This window comes from Pygocentrus nattereri, chromosome 8 (genome assembly GCF_015220715.1).
Source record: "Pygocentrus nattereri isolate fPygNat1 chromosome 8, fPygNat1.pri, whole genome shotgun sequence".
NCBI lineage: Eukaryota > Metazoa > Chordata > Actinopteri > Characiformes > Serrasalmidae > Pygocentrus > Pygocentrus nattereri.
In genome coordinates, this window is record NC_051218.1 from 46305115 (window position 1) to 46331925 (window position 26811).

General features: G+C 40.6%; 1 protein-coding gene across 3 annotated transcripts in view; it reads left to right on the forward strand.

Moving 5' to 3' along the window:
• Positions 1-26811, forward strand: part of frmpd3 (FERM and PDZ domain containing 3) — a 174416-nt gene that overhangs the window by 61641 nt on the left and 85964 nt on the right. The window lies entirely within an intron of this gene.

Below are 26811 nucleotides of genomic sequence, written 5' to 3' on the forward strand. Positions count from 1 at the left end.
TTCCACTTTAACACCAGTGGGCCATTTGGTTGGGCCTCATGACTTTGCTACTCCCTTACATGCAATGCATAGACCACATGGTACCCCCACGCCAAAAATCTGAAACTTTATTTTTACTAAATAAATAAATAAATAAACATACAGAAAAAAACCAGACCGCTGGCAACGACGCAAAACCTGGCAGACCATCAAAAGTGTTATCAGATAAACAGGAGACAGGAGAAAATGGAGCTCCACTCTTTTGCTTCAGGTCTGTAAAAATCCACAGCTGTTTCTGTTCATCCCTCCACTGTGACCGAAAGGATGTGTATCCGCCAAGATCTTACTGAGAAAAGGAAACGAGGACGAGTCCGGACGTTATTGACTGGAATCACTGGAATCATGAGCGGCAGAAAATCCAACCAACTTCCAAGACTGAACATTGGAGATGTTTCTCAGAAACCTGCAGAACTCTTTCAGTTTATCTTAAAAAGAATGAAAGCTGTAATAAAGGTGAACATTAAATACTGATGGCTTTGAAATCTGATTTAGTTGTGGATGCTTCTGTCATTTTCTGTTATGTTTTTTTCCCCTTTATGCTGAAAAATGAATACCTGTATTAAACAGCTGTTTTGTCAGGAAATTAAATAAATGAAAGGTGGTCTCTGAATTTTGCACAGTATTGTACACAGTTAAAATAAACACTTGAAGAAAAACATTTACCCTCATTAACGTTTTGGAGAGGACTGTGCGACAGCTATTTAACATCAGCAAACATCATTTACTGCTGTAATTAAGACCTAATTAGACATGGCTGAGCTATTTAAACATTACCTGAGGGGCAACAGTGGTATAGTTGTAGACTTTGCATCACAACCTTGATGAGAAACATCATCAACAGCTAAAACTGTTGTTCTGGTGATGACCAGAGGGCGGCTGTTGGCAAACTCTAGGCTAAATTCCTAATTGGACAAGAGAAAGATGCAGAGAGCAAAGCCTTAAATATTCCGCTGCTTTACATGGCTTTACTTCCCTTGCCTAATAGTAAACATTCTGACTGGGACATACACCACTCACTCGTGCTGTTGTGGCTCCATGTTCTGTTTAAACACCTACATATGGCTGCTGACCCGCTCATAGGCCCTCTATCCATGTTAATAACGTGGAACAAAGGTAGTACGTGGCCGACCATCAGCAGAGCCGATGGAACTAAATGCAGCATCCAGAAGCTCCAAACCTTTTGTTTTTAATGAAGGTGCACACACCACCACCACCTTCAGCTTCTAGCACTACCATTCATCGTTTCTTCATTACAGCATTAATTATAACCCAGAGCGAGACCACCAGAACCCAGGTTTCCTCTGAGAAGGTGGTGCTTAATGTTTCCACCCCTGCTAACATTACTATCCTGATCACCTTGCATCTTGTACCATATGCTGCTGTGGTGATTCTACACCATACTTGGTAAAACTATTAACAACATTATTAATGATTATGAACACAATCATTAATGATCAGAAGACACAGTGGCAAACAATCCCTTTTTCATTAATACACAGCAGAACTCTTCCAGTGGAACTACAAATGAACGTAGTTTACTCTTCTCTCTTTCTTCTCCTTTTCTTGGCTGAAACAGCTTTACTACTGTCCAATGTCTTCATTTCATGCTCATTACAGCAGTTTAACATTAACATGCCATTCCAGCCATGGCAGCTAAACACACACACATCTAAGGCACTTCTCCTTCGGGGGGGTGGGGGGGTGTTGTGGCAGGTGGTGGTGGAGCCTGTCCCAGTGGTCATCAGATAGAAGGCGAGATACACCCTGGTCCATCACAGGGCAGGCAGTCACTCACACACTCACAGCTAAGGGCAATTTACCATGACCAGTTGACCTGACTGCATGTCTTTGGACTGTCGGGGGAAACGGGAGAACCCTGGTCACCCGGCCGGGGAACTGAACCCAGAACCCACCCTGTGAGGTAACGGCGCTACACACCACGCCGCCTTGCCGCCCGGCACCTAAATAGCGATGAAATAAAATAAACTGATGCTGATGCCTCAGAACTCATTATTTTGGGAATTATTAAAACAGTCAGCTCTTGAAAGGAACTTTTTTCTGTTTAAACCATTGTTTGGGCTTCACGCTCATACATCTTACTATAAGTGCCCAGTTCTAACTTCAAAGTCAAATGAATCTGAAACTGCATAAGAGCTGATGTTTTGAATCAATCCAGCCAATCAACAGGCATGGATACGTGTGGATAGGCGGAGGACAAAAGGGTAATGTGATTTGGAACGGCCTTTGTAGATGATCAATAAACTCTTAACAGATTATCAGTACAATGTCTACAACATATCAGTGAAGTATCAGTAGTGAAGCATCTGAATACACTGAAGTAAATATCTTGTAGATGTTCTGTTGATACATGTCCATTAAGAAGACTTACTTCCATTACCCTAACCTTGCCCAAGACCTAACCCTCTCCTTGGCCCTAATCCTAACCCTGATCTTAATCTCAACCCTAATATTAACCCTCCTCTTGGCCCTAATCCTAACCTTAATCTCAACCCAAAATCTAATCTTAACCCTCATGTTTTTGACGTAACTGAACGTCCAGTGTATATTTTGAGTGGTCCTTTTAGATAAAAGTGTCACTCAAAAAACAAAAACAGCCAATCAGAGGTGCTGAATTACTCAGGGTCTTGGGTCTCCGCCCAGGTAAACCGGCCCTGGTGGTCTGTGCTCAAATTGCTGGAATGAGAAAACAAAAGCCGACTGGTTTTGTTTTTGCTGATTTGTCACCGGCGTGGAATATGACCTCATGCATGTGTATTAGACTGAATCGGATGCCGGGGCCCTGAATAGCAGGTTCTAGCTGAGATTGCTTTGGCTGAAAATGAGATTTGTGTTATCAGAATTTCATGCTGCTCTATAGTTACAGCGTAATGAGACCAGAGCTGCTGGAATGTATTTTTAAGCAGAACGCTGAAAGCAGAGGGAAGGCCTGAGGGGAGTCTCCCATCGAGTGCTTTTTGCAGCTTAGCACTGCACGGCCAAAATAGCTTCCTGGCTTTCCACACACAAATGAGAGTGAACCCCGGGATTGCTTACTTTCCTGTAGAGGAAATTAGGCAAGTGTTTGACTGGCATGTTGTCAGCAATATTTTGCTGCTTCTGTCAAAATATGGAAAAATGCTCCCGTGAGCTGCAGTAATGCAGGATAATATGTCAGTTTGAATAAAATGGACATGTGCTACTTGGATAAACCTACACCTGTAGTTGGGCAGCGTCAGGGATATCACTGCCATGAGTCTGTGTGCAAGCAGCTTTTGGCTGAAGCTGGATGTACACGCCATGACTTATAAAATCCCAGCAGATCAGGAAAATAGAGCTTCTCACAGTTAAGGTCAGTCTTTTACAGACTTTGTCTTTCTGCTGTTAAAGTGTGGGCAGGTGCATATAATTATGCAGAGAGAGGTACAGATAAGCAATCAGTTGAAAGTGAACTGAGCTTATTTACGAAAGAAGCATATCAAAATCACAGCCCCTGCGTGATGAATATAGGGTGGAGAGACAATGAAGCATTTTGGTTGGAGTAGCAAATAAGTCAAACATGTTTGAAGGCCTCTGATCCAGTAGTGAACCATTGCTACTAGAGCTAAGCCTTCAGTTCAGGCCCTGAATATCACAATTTGGTCAAAAACATTGTCAAAAATGTCTTATGCTCACTTCTAGCTCCCCTATGGGATTCCAGTAGTATGTTAGTGTTCAATCAACAGCGATTCAAATGAACATCTTTGACTGTTCTACTTAAAAAACTTACAAAAGACAGTCTGTGTTCTACCTTATACCTGATATTGAGCTGCCTCTGCTATCTTTTGTTCTAACATTTGACTGAAACTCATACAAGCAGTCAATGACAAATGTAGGACTTCAAGAAAGCCTAGACTTTCATCCCATCCGCTGGAAATCAACATCAGTTTGAGGAACGGAATTTAACTCCACTGTGTACTTTGTACAAAGATGGAATGACAAACGCCTCGACTTGACTTGTCAGCAGGAGAGCTAACTTGGCCGTCTCTATCCAGACATCACAGAGAAATCAATCTGAAAGGATCATTTTCTGTTGGGCTTTTCAAGAATGTAATACCTTCCAACCAAAATTAACAATAAAATAAGACTAATACTATAATATTTGCAGAGCTTAGTTACAATAAGCATCATGAACATATTTAATAAAGAGAAAAAAGTCAGATTTGTAGCTCTTATTTCATAGAAATGAAGGCCCTGAGGGTTCAACACTGCTCCAGAACTAGATTGGAAAGATTTACTCACTACCCCGTCATCCGTCGCATCCAGTCGAGCTCTGATGTGCAGAAATGTAGCATAGAGACATTCAGACAAGGTCTGCAATATTAGTGATCAAAGCAGAAAAGGATTTTCTGATGATTTGAATTCACACGCTTGTTTTTATGAAAGCAAGGCAACCTTTACATATTTGTTGTTTGCGGACAGATTGTAAATCAGATCTAATTGTATGTGATTAACTATGTAATTGTATTTGAATAGGATGATGATGGGGGTAAAATAGTGTGTTTTTAAGTGTGGATGCACGGCTGGTCAGACACACTTATGAAGTTGTCAGAAAGCTCCTTCCAAACTCTGGCAGTTCTAAAAAGCCTGTTCTGTGCTGCTCTATATATATAGATGCATCATTCAGGCATCAACAATGCTCCTCTAGCACATCCCCAGCAGAGCAACATGCTCGAAATGAAAGCTTTGACCTTCAATAAAGTATTGAAATTTGTCTGAGTGCATTTAACTTGCCGTCCTCGGTGCTTTCTTGCTTGGACAAGTTCAAGAATGTGTTTGCAAAGTGCACAAAGAAGCCTGGCTGCTCTCACTAAACCTGCACCCTGTTAAAGCCACAAAAACAGGCTACTCGGGATTTCCATGCCAACATCTAGAGAATATCTTGTAGAATGTTTCTTGTATTAATAATTTGCCTTTGGAAATATTTATTCTAAGGGATGCTCTTACGTTCTCATGCCAGAGTGGCATTCAGGCTTCAAAGGGAGCCCAGTTACTGTCATCAATCATTAATGCAGCAGCCATAAAAGTATTATCAGCCATAAATGGGAATATTAATAATACAAAGCAGTCCTAACAAAGAACTGTCCAATCCGGGGATGGCTGGAATCTGTCTTAGACTTAATAAATAGGCATTTTATTGACACGGATGGCCATCTTCAGGGGAACTGATTGGGTCGCTGTTTCCAGCTCAAAGTATTGAAGATGATTTCTGCTGAGCAATGATCCGTTGATAATGGACAGCAAAGCATTCTGGGTGTATCCTGGGTGACCTCGGTAGATGGATCAGGCCTGAACTGCATTTAAATGGCTTCACATCTATCTAGCCTCACTAATGCACTTCAGAAATCCCTGGTATTTTCAATACCCTCTCAGAACGCCGGCTGAGAATACAAGTGCAATGAGAGAGAAAGGATAATCATATTACAGAGGGTTGCACGACCGCGGTCACTTATTGTCCGGAAGCTTTAAAAAAAAGTCTCTGAAAACTTAAATGGATTCTTAAAATATAGATGAAGTTTGCTTTTAAAGATGTGTGAAGACCACTGGATGGATTTGGGTGAAATATTTGATGCTCTTGCTTGTGTGAGCGTGAACGTCTTTTTGCTGCATGATTTAATGTATAGCAAGTACCTGCCTAGAAAAAGGCTTGCATGTATAATTAAACTAGAGATGACCTGTTGTAGGCTGTAGCTTTCCAGGCACACATTCAGTCGAGGCCAAGTGGTCAATTCCCATTCACACTGCAATTTAATTCAGCACTAAACTTATTTTGAGGCAAGTCATGTAACCTTGCTTAGGGGTTGCATCATATTGCTGAGACCTGAGACCAAGTAATGATATTACAGCCACCTGTGGCTGAGACTTGGCCTAGATGCTCTCTGGGTGAGGCTTAGCTCCTCTCTCCTGTCAATCTAAAGTCTTTGGCATCTGACAGCTCACGGTACAGTCAGTGCTCTCTTCAGTGCATGAGCTCCAACGCTGTGAAACTGATGTTTTAAGCCATTTGTGCCCATTTCAGGTGCAAATCGGAGATGTTCTGCCATGTGTTATCCACAAAACTGGCGCACAAGCCTCTTACATCTGCACTGGATGTAGAGCTGTGCAAAACATGGTGGAATTATGCAAAAGTGGGTGGAAATATTGTGCATTGTGCTCAATTTACTAACATTAGAGCAATCCGTGGTGGCTGCTTTTGCATCCGCTTTCCCCTACCTCAAAAACGACGTGCATTTGCTTTAGGGTGTCAAATGTTCTGTGGAGAGGCTTACCTCAACAGCTGGCTGAAACATGCTGAAAGAATGTCCGTGTTACTGTTCGGCAAACTTTATTTCCTGAGCTGGAGTAAAAACACCCTGTAGACTGATTAAATATATGAATATTTGTTTGAATGTATGACAACATTGCGTATTAACGCTGCTATTTCTTTGTCAATTCACTTTTCTGTTTTGACCTCCAGCTTATTGAGGGCTTCGTTATTTCACTGCATCTTTTAAACCCTGTGCCTCACATGTGAACAGTTAGTGGGCAGGGCTCTGCGTAGTTTGTGTGAAAAGCTCCAGCTTCAATCAAACGATAAGGTCAGGCACATTGTGGACACACACTGCAGACACATCAAGGCATGTGCTGCACAATGTGCGCTCTCGCATGTACATTAGGCCCTGGATGTTTAAAGAATTGCAGCCAACTGCTCATCTAACATCTAACACTTCCTCTAAAATCTAGGGCATTAATAATTAATAGGAGTTGACAAACACAAATCTATTGTTGCTGTCATGCATTAGTGGATAACACACAAATCCATGGGTGGTGTGGTATCAGTGCATAGACTGCATAGATAGCAAGAAGGGAACAAAGGCATATTTATTTTACTGAGTGCATCACCCAACCCCACTGAGCTAATAGCATAGCTTGGTTTTGTGCATTTCCAGCTGGTCTTGAACTACAGGATCACTTTAGAGATTAAAGGAGGAGTGATCCCTGTTGTCCGCTGTTAGCTGTGTTTTTGTCTGTCGCTGCTGTTGGAACAAAACTTCATATCTCTGTCATTTTCCAGTTTATGGCATAATTTGAAGATGCTGTTGCCCTTTATATTGTATGCAAACTTAATAATGAAAGAACATAAAGAAATGGCCCAAAATGACCTAGAAAGACGTCTGGTTCCATTGACTTACAGTAAAAGTAAAGTGGGTGTTTTTCCTTCTCCTGGAAAGTTTCCATTCTGGAGATGCAACGCTTTGTTCCGAGAACCGTGACACGTAGTTTGAAGAGTTTGTTTTTGTTTTTTTTTCTCAATCAGTGACTGGTTTGTAAAATACATTGTAACATGGTATAACAGTGGCAGACTGAACTAGACGATCGGCGACGAGGTTAGAGTTAAGATTTAATGCCAAAAGGATGATCCAAAGCCACAGTCCAAAAACAAACAGTCGACATCAGAGATCCAACACTGAGCAAAGGCCCAGGACCAAAAGCAGGATAAACAAAAAACCAGTCATACACGGGAAAAACAGACGTGGTGGAAACACTCGTTACACACAACAAACAGACTGGCTATGTACACACGTGAACAGGGAAAGTGATTAGAAATAGGTGCTGATAGGTGGATCTGGATGAGTCCTGAGGCGTGTGATGGGGCAAGGGGTTCTGGGAATTGTAGTTCTAGACAGCTGATTTGGCTGTAGTTTCAGGAGTGACTCGGATTTATTCCTTTATATTTGCTAAAAGACTCGTCAACATAATCTTTAGAATCATAATCATGTTAAAATAACAAAGATCTACTGTTCCTTGCGACGGTCAGCACATTCCCATCAAAATTCTCTTCATTCTCCTCTTCATAGTTTCTAATTTTGGGCTACTGGGGGTGGGACAGCCTGCTCCAGTGTCTGATTGGTTTCAAAGTAAATTGCATCCGAGAAAAGGCGGCAGCCGGCTTTGTTCTAGTTGCAGTAGCTGGCAGGGTTGAAGAAAATGCTTTGAAGTAGTAGTGATGGCTGAATACTCACTACAATGACCTAAATTTATTTAATCTCACACTCCATTATGAATTCAGCATGCATCCATGTCCAGTACAGCTCTGGTGATAAGCTCATCACTTGAACATGTGCATCAAACGAGTTTAATAACACCGAGATTAATACCTGGCTCATCACGTTAATTTATCAGTCTACTCGGTCTTCAGCAGAGCTCGGTATCTGTAAAGAAGCTGTTTTGATGAGTTCTTCTGTAGATAATGAATTTACATGTAGACTATATTTCCAAAAGTATTCGCTCGTCTGCCTTCACACACATATGGACTTGAGTGAGATTTCATTCTTAATCCATAGGGTTTAATATGATGTCGGCCCACTCTTTGCAGCTATAACAGCTTCAGCTCTTCTGGGAAGGCTTTCCACAAGGGTTAGGAGTGTTTATGGGAATTTCTGACCGTTCTTCCAGAAGCACATTTGTGAGGTCAGACACTGATGTTGGACGAGAAGGCCTGGCTCACAGTCTCCACTCTAATTCATCCCAAAGGTGTTCTATGGGGTTGAGGTCAGGACTCTGTGCAGGCCAGTCAAGTTCTTCCACACCAAACTGGCTCATCCACGTCTTTATGGACCTGCTTTGTGCACTGGTGGGTAGTCATGTTGGAGCAGGAAGGGGCCGTCCCCAAACTGTTCCCACAAAGCTGGAGCATGAAATTGTCCAAAACCTCTTTGTGCTGAAGCTTTAAGAGTTCCTTTCACTGGAACTAAGGGGCCGAGCCCAACTCCTGAAAAACACCCCCACACCATGATCCCCCCTCCACCAAACTTTACACTCAGCACAATGCAGTCAGACAAGTACCGTCTCCTGGCAACCACCAAACCCAGACTCGTCCATCGGATTTCCAGACGGAGAAGCGTGACTGGTCACTCCAGAAAACACGTCTCCACTGCTCTAGAGTCCAGTGGCGGCGCTTTACTCCACTGCATTCCACGCTTTGCATTGCGCTTGGTGATGTAAGGCTTGGATGCAGCTGCTCGGCCATGGAAACCCATTCCATGAAGCTCTCTACGCTGTTCTTGAGCTGATCTGAAGGCCACATGAAGTTTGGAGGTCTGTAGTGATTGACTCTGCAGAAAGTCGGTGACCTCTGCGCACTATGCCCCTCAGCATCCGCTGACCGCTCTGTCATTTTACGTGGCCGACCACTTCGTGGCTGAGTTGCTGTCGTTCCCAATCGTTTCCACTTTGTTATAATCCCACTGACAGTGGACTGTGGAATATTTAGTAGTGAGGAAATTTCCCGACTGGACTTGCTGCACAGGTGGCGTCCGATCACGGCACCACGCTGGAATTCACTGAGCTCCTGAGAGCGACCCATTCTTTCACTAATGTCTGTAGAAGCAGTCTGCAGGCCGAGGGGCTCGGCTTTATACACCTGTGGCAGTGGAAGTGACTGGAACTCCTGGATTCAGTGATTTGAATGGTTGATTGAATACTTTTGGCAATATAGTGTATGTATTTTTTTTAATTCAGTTGGTAAATATTCTAAAAATATAAAAAATGTTACTTTGAAAAGGCTGTATTTAGAATACAGTGCCTTTTTGACTGAATACAGATACTCAATTTCTCTATATTTGAATATTTATTCCTAATAACTGTTTCATTACATTCCAACATCAGTAACTGGTTAAATTGCGTGGTTGTGGAAATGCTTCATTAAGAGTACAAACCACTGTTGATTTCTACTAATATACTTTGAGAGAGATTTGGGCAGATCATGAATATAAACAATGACACCCTGAATATGATAATGATACTGATATTAAGGTAATACAAAAAAGTAACTGAGGGCAGATGATTAGCAGGAAACCCGTCTGAGACCGGGAGATGTACTCTCTGTTTTCCCTTGGACAAAGTTACAGTCTGAAGGTAGTGATAATGTTTGGAGGCAGCAGCATTGACATTATTTGGCCTTCGTACTTTTCACCAGATTTAGCAAGTAGGAACACGGGCAGGAGCAGATGTCCAGGAAGTATTCGCAGCAGAGGCTAAAGATGAAAACACGACGCTTTATTAGACTTCTGAAATGTCAAAGTCATAAGCACGTACAGCGCTGTGGGAGAGTTTTAGGCGTCTAAGCACATTTTTAAATAAATGTACCTCAGCAGTGAGTTTATCACAATATACATTAGAATAAAGTCGTATTCATAATTCAAATAAACAGAAAAACAATAAACAGTAACAAGAATTTCTCGGGTCCATATTTTTCCTGGACACCTTCACAGCCGCCACAGAGACTCGTTAATATCATCAATTACATCATGAGCTCAATTTACTGAGCACTGATTGGTCAAACCAGGAGCTGCTTTTTAACTACATATAATACTGGGCTTCCTCGAGGAGCGGCTTGGAGATGGGTCAACACACACACCAACATCCAGAACATCACTTTCTTATGTGTATATACACACACACACACACACACACACACACACACACACACACACACACACACACACTATTAATTAATATCTATAAATTCTGTTTATTCAAATATTAACACTTTTCTCAGCAAATAAACACAAACTACACAATTAAATAGATTTTGAAAATGAGTCTCGGGTGCCTGAGACTTTCACACAGTGCTGAGTATGTTTGTGTGTATTGTGTGTACAGGAGCTCAAATGTGAAATGAAGTGAACTTTGCCTTTAAGGAGGTTGTAATTTAGGTCTTTAGATCTTGTTAGTGGACAAAAGGACTAACAAATGACAGTTTGTGGTGCATCCTGACCGTACGGTAACCTTGTGGTGTCATGGTGTGCGTCTAAAAAGTAAAGAAGTCCAGAGTTCAAGAGTGAGACGTTTGTGCTATTCATATACAGTCATATGCAAATGTGTTGGTGCTTTTGGTCAAACTAAATGTTTGCTCAGGTACTGAAGAAATAAATAAAAATGTGTGCTAAATTTTGAATAAAAGTCAATTGGTAATTCATTTTTATTCTGGAAATAAAGTGTAATCTGTCCATGGATGTTCCAGCTTCTCCAAACGTATCTGTTTAGAAAACATCTGCATTTTGTGACCTGGCCTCCTACTAACATGCTTCAGATGGTCATGCAAGGACTCATAGCCAGCACTGAGTTTTGACAGTCATAAAGGTCTTTGGCAGATTGTCAGAATAAATCAGTAACACTTAACTGTAGGGTATGGTTCATAAGGCTACATGATGTCTACATAAGCTTGTTGTGACGACCTACATAAACGTTTATAAATGCCTATTCCAACAGACGTCATTTGCTATAAAGGCTGTATTTGCTGAAGTTAAGTTAGCTGAAGTAGCCTTCATGAAAGATGATGCCTATTGGAATAAGCATTTCTAAACATTTATGTAAGGTTATGTCAGTTGTCATGGCAAGCTTATGTGCATGTCATAGCCTTACGAACAGTGCCCTACAGTAAAATGGTACCAATAAATCTCACATTCGTCAATCTACATGAGGAAATGATAAAAAAAATAAAGATATAAAATGAAAATGGGCCAAGTGTAAGGAATGAGTGGTTCATATGAAATTCAAGCGACCGCTTTATCTTCCGACTGATCGTATGAAGTGCTGGTGGGGTCAGGTGAGCGAATTGGTTGACGGTCACAGAGTTCGTGGTGTCACAGGACATCACTGATTGAGGTAATTAGTCTGCAGGGGGACGGCGTACCTGGACCATCTCGTAATTTGAGGTGGCGAATGATTTACACGTCCCAGAGCCAGATGAGCCAGGCTGATAGCAGATAACCTAAAGCTGTTAATTAACCGCTGGGCTGTCCAGAAACCCTGTGGGCTGGGCCGTTTTATAGACCCTCAGGGACAGAACCAGAAGACGTCGCTCTGCAGCCTTTTTTTATGGCGGAGGAGAGAGCTGGAGGAGCTGCGAACCATGTCCGCCGCCTTTAACAGATCAAGTGTTTTAGCTTTTTAGGCTTTAGTCGAGGAGCTGCGAGAACTCAGCAATTAAAGCCCCTCGAATGCCTCTTACTATCTGTTAAATCAGCCTCTCAACGAAGGAAAAAACTAATTAAGTTTCTACGCTGTCAAACACAAATGCCTCCCACTGCACTCCTCATAAATTCGCCTCTCTCATTTATTTCTACACAGGAATGAACAAAGACCCACCGGAAGTCTCGAGACGGAAACCTGCTGTTTTGCTCCGACTGCATGTTGCCAGCATGTTGCGTTGGCGTTCGCTGCATATGGATGGGGGAAAAACGTGTCTGATATTAAAGTATAATCTAATTTGAGGAAGAGCATCTTGATGATCTCTTTGTTTCTTGGCACGATGGTGTGAAGGGCTTCAGCGCAGGATGAGGAGCGCTTTTTGAATCCGCGCTCACTGAAAGATTCCCGTGCCGCTCTTTGAGTGGGTTTGTTTTGTTGCCGTGGGTCTTCACTACTGTGCCTGTCTCTTTCTCTCTGTGCTCTCACACACTTCCAGAAACAGCCAGGATCTGTTTTATTGTCCTAAGAGAATTCCCTAAGCCTTCCTTGTGCTTTCCAAATAGGTTCATTAAAGAAAAGGGCTGTGCTAGATGCCGAGCCCCAACAATAAAAGCAGGAAAGACCTCCAGCCTTGTTCGGTTAACTCTCGCACTTGTGTGTTTCCAGTGTTACACTGCTGTTATACCACCAGCTGGAACAGCACCTTATGCAGTAAAAGATCCATTTGATTTATTAAGAAAATAAAAACTACCCGTGAAAAACATCAGTGCTGTCATTCAGCCCCTCAACACTAGCTGTCAACATTCATGGTGAGTTGACCGAAGTGGTCAAACATTACCTGGAATAAAATATTTTATGTTAATATACACTAAATCATTTTTCAATAACATATAAAACCAATTTCTTTACAACACTTGAGATATTCTAATGATGCTGCAGGTAATTAGGAGGAAGCTGTAGAAACGATGATGTTAGGTGTAGCAGACACTGCAGTGCACATATAAATGCAGAACACACTGCAGTTTAGCTCACTGGGCTGAATGCAGCCCTCAGTGCCCACTGTGCAGTCAGTTACAGTGTTTAGCAATGTTAGCTCAGTTTGTTATCAGGGGGGGGGGGGCTTTAGAAAGAGATATGGAAAGAATGCCCTTCTTTGGGTTAGCCTTTAGCCTAGCATGGACAGCAGTGGCTTGCATCAGCTGACGGACGACGCCACGGTCTCAGGGCCTGGTCCCATCTGCTGCTGACAGCATGACTGACCGTAATAGTTACCAAAATCCAGCAGCGTCCAGCAGCTGTAGATGTTTGCTCTATTACATGAGATGAATGAGTTGGAGGTGACAATATTTAGCACAGTTTTCACGGCATGTGTACAAATACACAATATAGGATTGTCTATATATTGTTTTTGCTATTTTGCACAAAAAAAAAAAATGTACATGATTTTCAAGAAATGCTTCTTAATCAAAGTGAAGGAACTTTAGAATAATATAGTACTGTAAATACACACACACACACACACACACACACACACACACACACACACACACACACACACACACACAGTGTATGTAAAGTTGGGACAGCAGTATGTGAAATGCTAATATTACCAGAAAGTAGTGACTAGTAAATTTTGCATCAGTGACCAAATAAATAATTAAATAAATAAATAATAAATAACTCAAATACCACATAAATTTCATTGTGCCCTGTCACTAGTAGCCTGTCCATGGTGTTTCCTGCCTTCCGCCTGATGACCACAGGGACAGGCTCCAGCTCCCCCCTGCGACCCAGATGAATTTGTGGTCATAGTTTGAGCTTAATAAGATGCACATTATCAATAGCAGACAGTCCCGGACTGCAGGCAGGCCAGTCTGGCACACACGCTGATTACACAAGGACAGGGAAAGGCTTGGTGTCGTGTCCCTGAAATAGACGGCATCTAGAAGGCAGCATGTTGCTCCAAACTGTGTTCAGTATCACTGGTGTTTTCACAGATGTGCAAATCACCATTTATACCCTCCAAAGCATGAAAGACCCTGGCGTTTGAACTTCACGCTGAAAACCATCTGCATGGCCTTTGTCTTCTTTGGCACAGAGAGCAAAACATCAATTATATCCAAAAACAGTCTGAAAGGCTCGTCAGAACCCAGAATGTGTTTCCACTGAGCATCAGTCTTTTTCAGACCCGGAGAAGTCAGCAGTGTTTCTGGATGTTGTTGACATGACTTCCTCTGTGCATTGTACACAGTCTTAACTGGCAGTGATCATTGACAAGATTTTTAAAGCGTATTCCCAAGCCCATGTGGTGACATCCATCACAGCAGCATGCCAGTTTTTAATTCAGTACTGTCTGAGGGACTGAAGGTCACAGGAATTTTTTTTTTTGACCTTTTCCTTTTATGCACAGAGACTTCTCGGGATTCCCTGAACCATTGGATTTGTATCGTAGAGGATGGAATACCTAAAATGTTTAGGATTTCTGGCTGAAGATTTATTTTTGAATAGTTGGACGTTTTGTTGACTCATTTATGGCAAGTGACGACTCTCAAGCCATCCATGCTCATAAAGGCCTAGAACTTTCCCATCATTGCCTGTTTTTTTTTTTTTGAAAATCAATCAGAATGTACAACCCAATTCCCAAAAGTTGAGATTCTGCACAGAATGTAAATAGAATGTAGATGATATGCAAATCATGTAAACCACATTTTTAAAGGAGAAAATACTACAAAGACAACATCACACATTAAAAGAAATAAATATGCCAATTTTGAATTTGATACCAACAACATGTTCCAAAAAAGTTGGGACGAGGGCGTCTTCATCACCGTTTCATCACCTCTTCGTTTAACAGCACTCAACATTTGCAGGAAACGCCGCTGTAGTTTTGAAAGTGAAACGTTTTCTGTTCTTGTTTGATGCAGGAATTCAGCTGCTCATCAGTTTCAGCTGCTCAGTCATAGTTTTCATTTCAAAATGCGCCAAATGTTCTCAGTGGTGACTGGACTGGACTGCAGGCAGGTCAGTTTAGCACCTGGACTCTTAATATGGAGCAATGCTGTTGAAATACATGCAGAATGTGGTTTGGCATCATCTTGCATCACAACTTTACCAGCCTTTTGTTCACCTGTCCCAACTTTTTTGGAACATGTTGGCATCAAAATCAAAATGGGCAAATATTTAAAAAAGAAATTATACAATTTTTCAGTTTCAACATTTGATGTGTTTTGTACCATTTTCAATTAAATATAGGGTTTAAATGATTTGCACATCATTGCATTTTGTTTATTTGTGTTAAAATAAATAATAATAATAATAATAATAATAATAATAATAATAATAATAATAGCTATATTAAAAAATTACCTTGTCTTTGTACTTCTTTTGTTCAAACAGATCAAACAGATCAAAAATAGATTTATGAAATTTTTACTTACCGTCTCAAGCTTTTTGAATCAGGTTTGCATATAAACTACCATAATTATAAAACAAAAGGTCAGAGGTTTTATTCATACTGCAATGTCAATATTTGGCCATACCACCCGCTACTCATCGGAGGCGTACGGAACTATGCAGTGTGATTCCACAATATCTAAGGAAGCTGTTAAGTTACAAATAAAACAATAATCCAGAAAGTTGAAATGTGGTGATCAAATCTTGAGGCAGATACGTTATCAGTAAATTACTATAAATAAATAATTACAGCATGCATCATTTAGCAACCACAAAAAACATCAACATTTAATTAAACATGTAAAAATACCTTCTGGTGCATAATTTATCATTTATAGCTGTCACGATTGGCCCCTCCCGGTCCTGTCCATGTGCCCCTGATTGTTTTCACCTGTCCCTCATTGTTCTGTGTATTTAAGCCCTGTGTTTGCCCTTTGTTTTCGCTGGTTGTTGTGTTCTTGTCTTGTTGGTGTTGTTTGCCGTAACCAGCTGTTTATCATGTCTTACCCGCAATCTGTTCGTGTTGGCTCTTTGACCCTGGACCGTTATGAGCCTGATTTTGGATTTGCCCTCAATAAAAGTCGCTTACCTCCGGACTTGCGTCCACTACCTCGCTCCTCGTTACAATAGCATATCAATCTGCACTGTAACTCATCATTAATCTACAAGTGATTCCAAGCTTTTGATTATTTTGCTTATCGTTTCACGACAGCAACAATATAAAACCATGAAAACCCCATTTGAAATTGTGTAAACACAAATGCAGCCTCAGCCTTGATATTGAAAAAGCCCAGCAGTGTCTAAATAAAAGATACTAAAACGGTCACTGGGGTGGGACACCTCAGGGGTACATCTTCAGTATCTGTATTTAGGGAACATTCTATTGCAGCCATAATATTTAATGTGTACTCCAACATTTGCCTCCAGCCTTTTTATTTTACTGTTCGGTTTTAAAAAATAGTTATGAAAAAGGTACAAATACGTAAACAATAGGACCTTAAACGCCTTGCTGTATGCTTGAGGGTAGATTTACATTATTTGTACCATAATTAATGAAAAAAGAACGAGCACGGTGTCTTTATCTGACAGAAAGAGACGTGAAGTTAAAATGTCTACTTTAAATGCCACGTTTCTCGCTCTGTTGGCTCTTTACCCGTCTGAGGTATCTGCAGATTTAACACATAAATGCAGAGGTAGAGGCATCGTTCCTCTTAGAGATAAAAAAATCTAATTTATCACCCTGACTGGCAGCACGGCCTAAATCCTGAAATCAATGACAGCTTCAGCAAGACTTTGCTTCAACCTTCAGCTTCTAGGCCCAGTCAGAGAAGATGGTTTGGCTTAAAAAATGAACAGCAAAATTTCCACATTCATCGGTATCGGTTTCCTCTTTGCAGCGGACTTCATGCTGCTGTCCATGCGTTGACACGTTCCTGGGTTATTGGTATAATAACGCTCATGTTCAAGCTGCTCGACTAAATCCGCAGAGCTCTTTTTGATGCGTTTTTCTTCGCTTTGTGCTCCTGCAGCGCGCTTCTCGCAGATGAGCCACGAGTTTGGGCCGCGGCTTTATCTGCATGCATCTGCAAATCAATGCCTCTGTGAAAGGAGGCGTCCAGAGAGCGGAAAATGTCTGCCCTTTTCAAGCGTCCCTCACCGCCTCTCCACTTCCATCATTTCTATCCCAGCTCCCAAGATCAATACATGTCTTGGCTAAGAAGATGCACATTGAAAGAATAAGTGCATGGCCTGACCACAGAATATTTCGGTTAAACCCTGACCACAACTACGGTCACAAAGAGAGCGGAAGCTGTCTCCCAAACTAGGATGAGCCTCAAAGACTATTATAGAGACAAAGCACGAAATGCAAAAGTTTCAGGAATCAAATCCAAAACATGGTCAGTCTTTGAACGACAACAGGACTGGACAGATCAGGTTAAGGAATGCTCGTAATGCAGTTATGTTGATGCAGTGATGGTCAGGGAACCTTAAGGCCCTGATTGATGTGTGTTCTGAGACTGGATGCTGGAAAAGGCAACGCTGCGAGATTATGACCAACCTGTAGGAATAGCTGCACTGATCTCACCTTTAAGAAGTTTCACTATTCAGTGATTCCGCACCACGTATTCCAGTCAAAGCAGCTCTTGCGAATGGAACACTTACGGAATGTGGGCGTATGTAATTGACGTGCATTTTGAAAGGCATCAGCGTCCACGTCTCACCTGGTGCACTTGCCATAATTATACGGTTTGTTTCTAAACAGGCCTCACCATATGCCTTTAGCTGGAGCCGCACAGGTAAGGCTGATCAGCAGGAGGCCAGCCTGTGAAAAATTGTGTATCAACAGCGTCATGGAGCCCTCGGTGAAAACACACTAGGCTTCAGTTCAGAAAGCCATAATCAGGAGTCATGGCAGTTTTACGGCAACAGCAGAGGCCTTTAAATGCAAACACTACAGCAGGATTATAGTATCTGTACTGGTAAAAAGTAGGTGCTTGTAATAAAGTATGTAGTAAATGTATTTATATAAAACCTTCAGGCCAATTAACCCCGTTAAATCTAACGAAGGGGCCACACATTCATCTTTTCCCCCAGATAACTGGGAGTGTAACGATATTCAAATTACCCAATAAATACGGTCATTTGTGCATCACAATGACACATTTTGATATAGAATTAGAAAAGAAATAACAGTTGCAAGTTTTTTTTTTTGTTTTTTATACTTGGGTAATGGATATTATACCAATCCATTTTTGTAGCAGCATCACGTTCATTCAGCAGTGCTGTGGCTGTTTGTGATGAGAGAGCCAGAACCGGTCCAGCAAAGGCAGTAAAACACTTTTTAATCCTTTTTAAAATCTGAATTCTAAAATGTATTAAACTGATTTACAGTACAAAAGTCTCAGGCACCCAACACACATTTTCAAAATCTGTGTAGTTTGTGTTTATTTGCTGAGAAAAATATTAATGCTTGAATAAACAATTTATAGAAATATATTTTATATATATATTGATTTTCTGTGTGTGTGTTTACCCATCTCCAAGCCGCTCCTCGAGGAAGCCCAGTATTATATGTAGTTATAAAGCAGCTCCTGGTTTGACCAATCAGTGGTCAGTAAATTGAGCTCATGATGTAATTGATGATATTAACGAGTCTCTGTGGCGGCTGTGAAGGTGTCCAGGAAAAATATGGACCCGAGAAATTCTTGTTACTTTTTATTTTTTTTCTGTTTATTTGAATTATGAATACGACTTTATTCTAATGTATGTTGTGATAAACGGGTTAAACATTTGCTTAGACGTCTAAAACGTTCACACAGCGCTGTATGTAAGTGTATTGCCTGGATTTTATTTGATTTGTTGCTGTAGTAATAACAAATGAAAGCTTAAATCTAAATGGCAGAGATTTCCTGCTACATTATTAGCGCCTCAGTGTGTGTGTGTGTGTGTGTGTGTGTGTGTGTGTGTGTGTTTACTGTTTTAAGAGCTTTGGCAACTTTTGGTAGCTAGATTTATCAGACACTAGAATCTTCTGAATTCTGGAGATATGCAGGCTGTACAGATCCAGTGCACCAATATAGTTTCTCCTTGTTCGGTTTTGCTTTTGGTCTTTGTCCTCCTGACGGGTAAGTGATGAGGCGGATCTCCATCAGAGTTACAGCTCACCTACTAACATGGAGATGTGGTTTCTCTAATCATTCAACAGAATACTATGAATTCCCAAAACCCCCCTTTTTTTGATCATTTCCACTGTCGCCTCTAGAAGTGCAATATCCAGATCCGATAGCTCCATGAGCTACACCTCAGTATTAAATTAGCTGAATATTATGAGTTTGTGTACAGTCTGATTGGAATTTTCCAAATGTGGTTCAATAACTTCCAGTAAACTGTGGAATCTACAACCAAACAGAAGTGGATTCTCCAAACGAATAAAGGTGCAAATTGTTAGCCGTCAACATCACTGCAGAGAGATTTGTTTGCAACGCCACTCAAAATTGGCAATTGAATCCTGTAGGAAGACGTAGCTGCTTCTCGTTTTCTCCACAAGGCAGAAGAAGTTGGCTTCCTGTCCACCTTCTCATTAAAATGATCCATTCCGCCTTAAATTAGGTAGCAGTAACATGTAACTGCTGCTCCAATTAAGGTGGAAGGGAAAAATGAGAAAAATGAGAATAAGAACTGAATAAGAACCTGGCGGCGGAGTTTAGCCTCATGTTTTCTCCTCACTCTGGTAATTGACACATTTAGGTGATGTCTTCATAAATGACTCCGCGTATTGGAGATATTAGGACGGGTATCTGATCCTTGCATTGATCCTTGCTCCGATCCTCGTCAGCTGGCCAGCTCACTCTCCCTCCAGTCCGCTTGTCCACCGTGGGAACTAGAGCCTTCAGCCACTCTGCCCCGTCTCTCTGGAACACCCTTCCTACCCAAATTCGCAATATTGACTGTCTAACTACCTTCAAACTCGGCTTAAAACCCATCTATTCACACTTGCATACTCCTGATTCCTCATCTTCACTTTTCTCTGTTTGTCTTGTTTCTCGTCTGGTTGAAAGTATTTGAATGTATGTTGATTTGTTTATCTGTTTATTTGTTTTTTGTTTTTTATCCTCTTTTATACTCTACCATTCTTCTTTTAACCGTTGTAAGGTGTCCTTGAGTGCTTTGAAAGGCGCCATTACTAAATAAAATGTATTATTATTATTATTATTTATTATTATTGAGCAACGTCAGCACTCTGTCACCATTCAGTCTGTCACTCTTGGCTCATAATTACTGTACTTGACTGAGAGACTTTGCCATTTCAAACCTCCAAACTTCCTGGAACCAGTTTTTTCCAGTTCCAGGAGCCACAGAGTAAACTTTGTTTTGTTTGTTTGTTTTACTTTCATGGTGGTTGCTTTGATGAATATCATGGATCAATAGAAACCAACTGTATTTGACTCACAGCACAGTCTTTCATCCCTTATATCGGAAAAGAATGAAAATTAGCATGACTATCAAGAGACCCACAATAACAACAAAACGCTGTCTTTAGTCTTTAGTCGGTTCAAAGTTGTGAAATTGGTACTTCAGACTTTCCCACAGATATAGATCTACAGATGAATGAGTTGCTTTTACCTAAATCTCTCTTTGTAAATCAGAGATTCTCCACAAGGTATTCAAGAGACTGTTGCACAGATCATTGAAAGGGAGGAAACCCACAAATCAGCAGGAGCTCACAAATACATGCACCCCTGCCTATTCAGTTCACAGCATTTTAGCCCCGCCCACTCACATTAAAGTTATAGGGAATCTTTCAGTCTGGACTGCTTTTTGAATGTGGAACAATACAGGGCATCCAATCAAAACAGATGTCATTTACATACACAGTCATATGCATAAGTTTGGGCACCTCTGGTCAAATGATCTTGACTGTCTAAGTGGAAATAAGTTAGAGAACACGCTTCTGCACGGCTTAATGACCATTACTGTTCGCTTCATTTAAAAATAAAATGTGGCCTTTGTAAAAATTATGGCACATTGTTTCCAATATGGAAAATAAGCAGAAACAGAAATAATCACTAACATCTGGAGAGAAAAGGTCTTAAAGGTTGTTCTCTGATGTGGTAATTAGTTTTCTTCGAAAATCAAACATGTTATTTGACCAGGGTGTTAAAATGAATAATGATGTTTGTGGTTTTATGTATCAAAAACATTCAATCGAGGAAAATGTTATCATATAGAAGAAGCACAGCATTGTCTCTCTGATGGCGTCACAGTGCTTCTCAAAGAAATTCAAATCTCTAAGGACTTTATTGATTTGGTTCATTAGTGTGTTCCTGTTTACTTGTTTAAAATCAGTTTAAGACACAAGCAAAATAAATCTATGAAAGTCGCTGTGACAACAGAAAAGTCACATTATTACCAAAGAGAAGATGAAAGAGGCAGAAACTGCTGCGTTTTGGCTTTGAAATTGGCTTTTGGGAATCCCAGATTCTTCAACACAATTATTTAATTCCGTGATAGACCGTGTATTGTTTTTGTAACAATAACAAGGAAAATGGGAATTCTCACCAGAGCTTAATCAATGCTGTACGTTTGCCACTCATTCTTTTCCAGGCTAAATGCAACAACAATGGAATATTTGGATAATCGCTCTAATTTGGCTGTTGAACCAGTTGTGTTCTGGACTTGTGCTTTAGCGGCTGGGAACTGAAATCACCCGTGAGCTTACACTCAAATTCAGAGCCATTCTAATCAGTTAAAAGCCAAACACCTGAATTATTAAGTGCCAGCAAAGAAAGCAAACCCAGCCATGTCTTTCCTGACAATAGGGGATAAATCTTTTTCATATTTACCCTTTATATTTTTATTTATAGCCTGATATATGTGCCTATCTTTTTCTTCCTGCCTTATCTTTTGGAAGCATTGAGTATGTAATCTAGAAAGGAAATCTCCGGCGTCTGCCGAAACCTTTCTTTTAATGTCTTTAATGCTGCAGAAGGAAAAGAGAAGAAGAACTTGGCTTGAAATCACATAAACACAGCAGAAAGACTGGCAATTAACATCCGTGAGAGCTGCTTTAATGCTGTGGGTCAAGAGGAGGTTTTGCAGAGGAGAATAATATTTCATGTTTTACAGAGTCAAAAGTATTGAAACAGTGTCTGCACTCAGACGGTTTTATAGAATTCAGACGGCCTCTCCAAAGCATTTCTATAGCACTATAAATACTTGAAGATTATTAAATTCTTACTGTGAGCATGGAGCCATTATGTAAAGAAATTACATTAAAAAATTTTTTTTATACATTTACCATCCAATTTATTGGAAAAATCTACTTTGTACTTGCACTTACTTGCTGTATATGAGGTCTACTTACCTTACAGACGCACGATACGGACGTACAATCACTGTTATTCTTGTCTCTAACATTGTTAGAAGTTTCTAATACAGTTAAGAGAGGAACACCCAAACTTTTGACTAAAACTGTAAATCAAGAGTCTCGAGGTTTTGTTCCAACAGCAGCATTTGTATGTAGGCAAATATTGATAATCAGGTATTTAAGATTCAAGAGTTGAGTCCTGTGCACAGCACAACAGGCAGTTTCACTGAACAGTCAAGTTCTTACTGTGCTGTTCCTCCATTCACCAAAATATAATCTCAGAAGAAAATAGAAAAAATAGAAATAAGAATAACTCTAAAAATAGTAAAAAAGTAGTTTTATGTGAAAAAAAAAAATGTACAGTTATGATTTCTGTTATTTAATTTCTAGATATAACAGGGCACTAGGAAATTATTTTTCAAAAGTAATAAATAAATGAATACTTAATTTCCCTACATTTCACTGCAATAGCCTGTTTCAGGTAGGTTAGTAAAGCAGCTCTGAGTATAAGGTCTTAAAGGGGCAAGAAGATGATAAAGTCTAAATATTTTGCTTTATTTTTAAGTTAGTGTTTATTATTATTAGCTCATCATTACAATATGGCTAAATAATTTGGTCATTTTTTAAATGACTGCCTTTGAAATGAATTTGCTTCAGAAATAAATTCACTATAGTCCCATATCCATGAACAGCTTTACTGCAGAACGTCTAAAGCTGTAACACTGGAAGGCTTCGCTAGTTTCACCACAGTCCACATTACACTCATGACCTATTATAGTTATACAAGATCTCATAATTACTCATAACCACTACATGGTACTTGGATGATTATTTTCAGGTTCCACCTTAAATGGTGCAGTGGTTAGCTATATAGTCAGCGACTGTCTGGCAACTTGGGCACCATTTAGGGTGGAATGAGAAATTTCAAACAAGAATCTGGTGAATTAAACTGACTTCAGCTTCAGCTTATAGCTATAACTAAAGCTAAAGCTCAGTGTTTTCATTCATATTTAATCTTACAGTAGGAGATTTACACCTACGGGGGCAGATTTACAGCCAAATGCACATGAAATGCTGTGGCTCCTAAAATGGTAAGATTTGTTGAAAATTCACATGTTGTGCTCTTCACATTTGGGTTGCTGACCCCTGTAATAAATGGAACCTGCTGGGTGCTTCAGTGTGATTAACTTAGTGTCTTGAAACTCTGTCATGTCTAATTACCTAGTACTTTTCTATTAGTGACTCCGGTAACCAGCTAATACCTCGAACACACACACACACACACACACACACACACACACACACACACACACACACACACACACACACACACACACGAAAGTGTTACTGTAGTCGTTCATTTCACACCTAAACATGTTTCGGTTCATGCGCGCATTAGTCGGCTTTCTGAAAGTTTGTTTTTCTCTTGAACTTTCTGGCACATCTGATAAATGTTCTATACGACAGTGTCCTGGGTGGGTGGGCAGGCGGGAGTGCTGCCTAAAAGGAATCTCTTTCCATTAGCAACCGGAGATTGTTTTCCTTCACCTTTTGCTGGTTTAGAGCCCAAAGAGCTGAGCGAGAGTAAGTGTGGCCGTCCACCCCCTACCTTTTCACTTCACTTCTAATTCTCCGTAACAAGAAGGAGCACATCCCAGCTCCCTCTTGACAAATGAATGGGCGTCTGGCGAGCGCCACGCCAGCAGGCCCTAATCTTCATCAAAAACGGATCAGCTTCTTTGCCCATCCTGGGATCATCAAGGCTGTGGGAACACAGAGGCCAGCAAAGCATCCACCATGTACTCTTGAGATTGGGATCGCACTTCAACTATTGTGTTAATGAATATGTTAAAGCAATGTGAGAGGGAGTGCTCCTCACTGTCAGACGTCATTAGATTCTCATCAGAGCTTGAGGTGTGACACCATGTCTGAACAATGTGTGGAAGGCTTTGTTGACAATTATACCTTGGAGGCATGTAAAATAAAGTAGTATCTGTTTTTTTTCAAGCATCTTGGTTCAATTTTGGCTTATTAGCTTTCGGAAACCGTCTTCTGTTCCGCAAGGTTATGAGGGAGCCTCTGTTGGACTCAAATTCAATGGAATTCATGTCAGGTCATGCAAGTACCTGTTTTTTTTAGAAACCAATCTCGAGTTATCTTGACTGCGTGTTTGGGGTCATTGTCCTGTAGAAACATCCATCTTCTTTCTTGGCCAATGAGATTAATTGCTCCTCTAATTTTTCCCGGTGCACTGCTCACTCATATTTCTTTTAATGTTGTGCAGGACTCCAGCACAATATGCAGAGAAGCAGCTGCATATCATGATGCTCCCACTGCCGTATTTCACTGTGGTTATGGTGTTCCTGGGAATTTGCATGCAATCCTTCCGTCTCCCAACATGATGAACTGAATTACTGCCTTCTATTTTTGTTTTGTCTGACTTTGAACAGAGTCCAAAAGAGTTGTGAACTTTTGGAAGCCTCTCCACTGTTTTTGTCTGGTTGGTTGTTTTTATTGGTCATCTATTATTATTATTATTATTATTATTATTATTATTATTATTATTATTATTCCTTACATACTACTAGCCAGTAATGCTTCCAGACATTGAAAAGCTTATAGTATCTACCAGAAGTTTAGTCAAATCAAAGCATTATTTGAAATTGAGCAATAAATAAAATAATAATATATAATAAAACTTATTATAGTCTATATTTTAGATGCTGTATTTAGTTAATGATCTTAATGCACACAGAGTGTGTACGTTAGTAGATAGATAAATAGATTAAACATTGCTCAAGAAAAACATTTTTGCAACTAGTCCAAGTTGTGAAAGGCCCTTTTTTTACAATCTGAAATGATCTGCCTGCAGCCAATAATCAGTACAAGTTGTGTCAACTTGCAAAAACGTTATAGGCTTAAGTGGTTTTTAGCCATAATACAAAGCATCTAAACATGAATGTGGCCCGCAAACTAAATTCTTGTCCTGGGATGGCGCTCTACTAGACTTTCTACTAGAATGTACGTCACGTCATGTTACGGCAGGGAAACGGACCCAAGTGCAGAAAGGAAAACCCGTTAGAAAAGGTTTTAAATGAATGCATTTAAATGAAGGCAATGTAGTGTGAATGGAGGGATTCTCCACGTTGGGGTTGAGGTGGGTTGAGGTGGGTTGAGGTGGCTCAGAGCCAGGCTCAAACCGCCAATGTACTGAATGAGTTACCAGTAACAAAGCATAATCAAACAAAGGTGGAGATAGAAAAATAAAAATAAAAGAAAATAAAATAAAAGATAACAAAAAATACCTCCTCTGTGATCATGAGGAAGATCAGGTTTGTGTTTCACCCGTTTTCTTCGGCTGTTCTGTTTGTTTGGCTCGAAGCCGTTTCTTGTTTAAGCCTCTTTTCTTTTTTTGTGTGTTTTTGGTGCAATTTATTCTTGTTTTAGCCTCTTTTTCTTGTTTTGAGGTAGTTTCTCTTTTTTTCAGCCCTCTTTTTTTTTCCTTTTCTTTTTTTTCCTTTCCGTTTAAATCCCACCTGAACTCAGTACCGTACCGGTCACCTGTCTACAAAGGTGTACAGAGGGCTGCTGTTTGCCACAGCCTTAAGTAGAGGAGTCCACAGGTGTGCCACATTGGGCCTAATCAGCCCCAGGGCTTCTGGGAATTGGAATTCGCTGCCGACTCCCCCTGCTGGCTGGACCCCTACATGTACCTGATGGGACTAGACTGACTTCTGTCAGAAACGTTATTGTGAAATCAGGCACACATGTTAGGCAATACAGCATAGCCCACATTCTGCATTCCAAGTCATCAAGGTGTCCAATGGGGCCGCACCAGACTTGGTAAAGCATTTTTTTGTTGCTTCCCGACCTAGAAGGATAAGCGGTTTAGATAATCTGTGTGTGTGTGTGTGTGTGTGTGTGTGTGTGTGTGTGTGTGTGTGTGTGTGTGTGTGTGTTTCTTGAACAGGAGTCCCATCATGCTGAAATAGTTCCCACAAAGTTGGAAGCTCAGTTCAGTGGGAGATCACTATACGATGTTAAATTCTCTTCACTTCACCTAAGGCAGCCCAAACCTTGAAAAACAGCGCCAAACAATTATTCCTCCTCCACCAAACTTTACAGTCAGCACCCATGGCTTGCACCTAATCCAGATCTGTAAGTCAGATGATGTGAGATGGTAACATATGATCACTCTCTAGAGAATGTGTTTCCACTGCTCCAGAGTCCAACTGAGATTTTTTTAACACAGTCAAGGCTTAGCATTGTACATGGTCATGTTAGGCATGTGTGTAGTTCTCAGTCATGGAAACTCAATCTACGAAGCTCCTGAAGAGCCGTTCTTGAGCTGCCAATGTTTTTAGAGGCAGTAGCAATAACTGTCCATCTAGCCTCTAGACATAAAAGGGTTAGAATGGGTGTCCACATAAATTTCCCATGTATTGTATTTGAGAAATAAT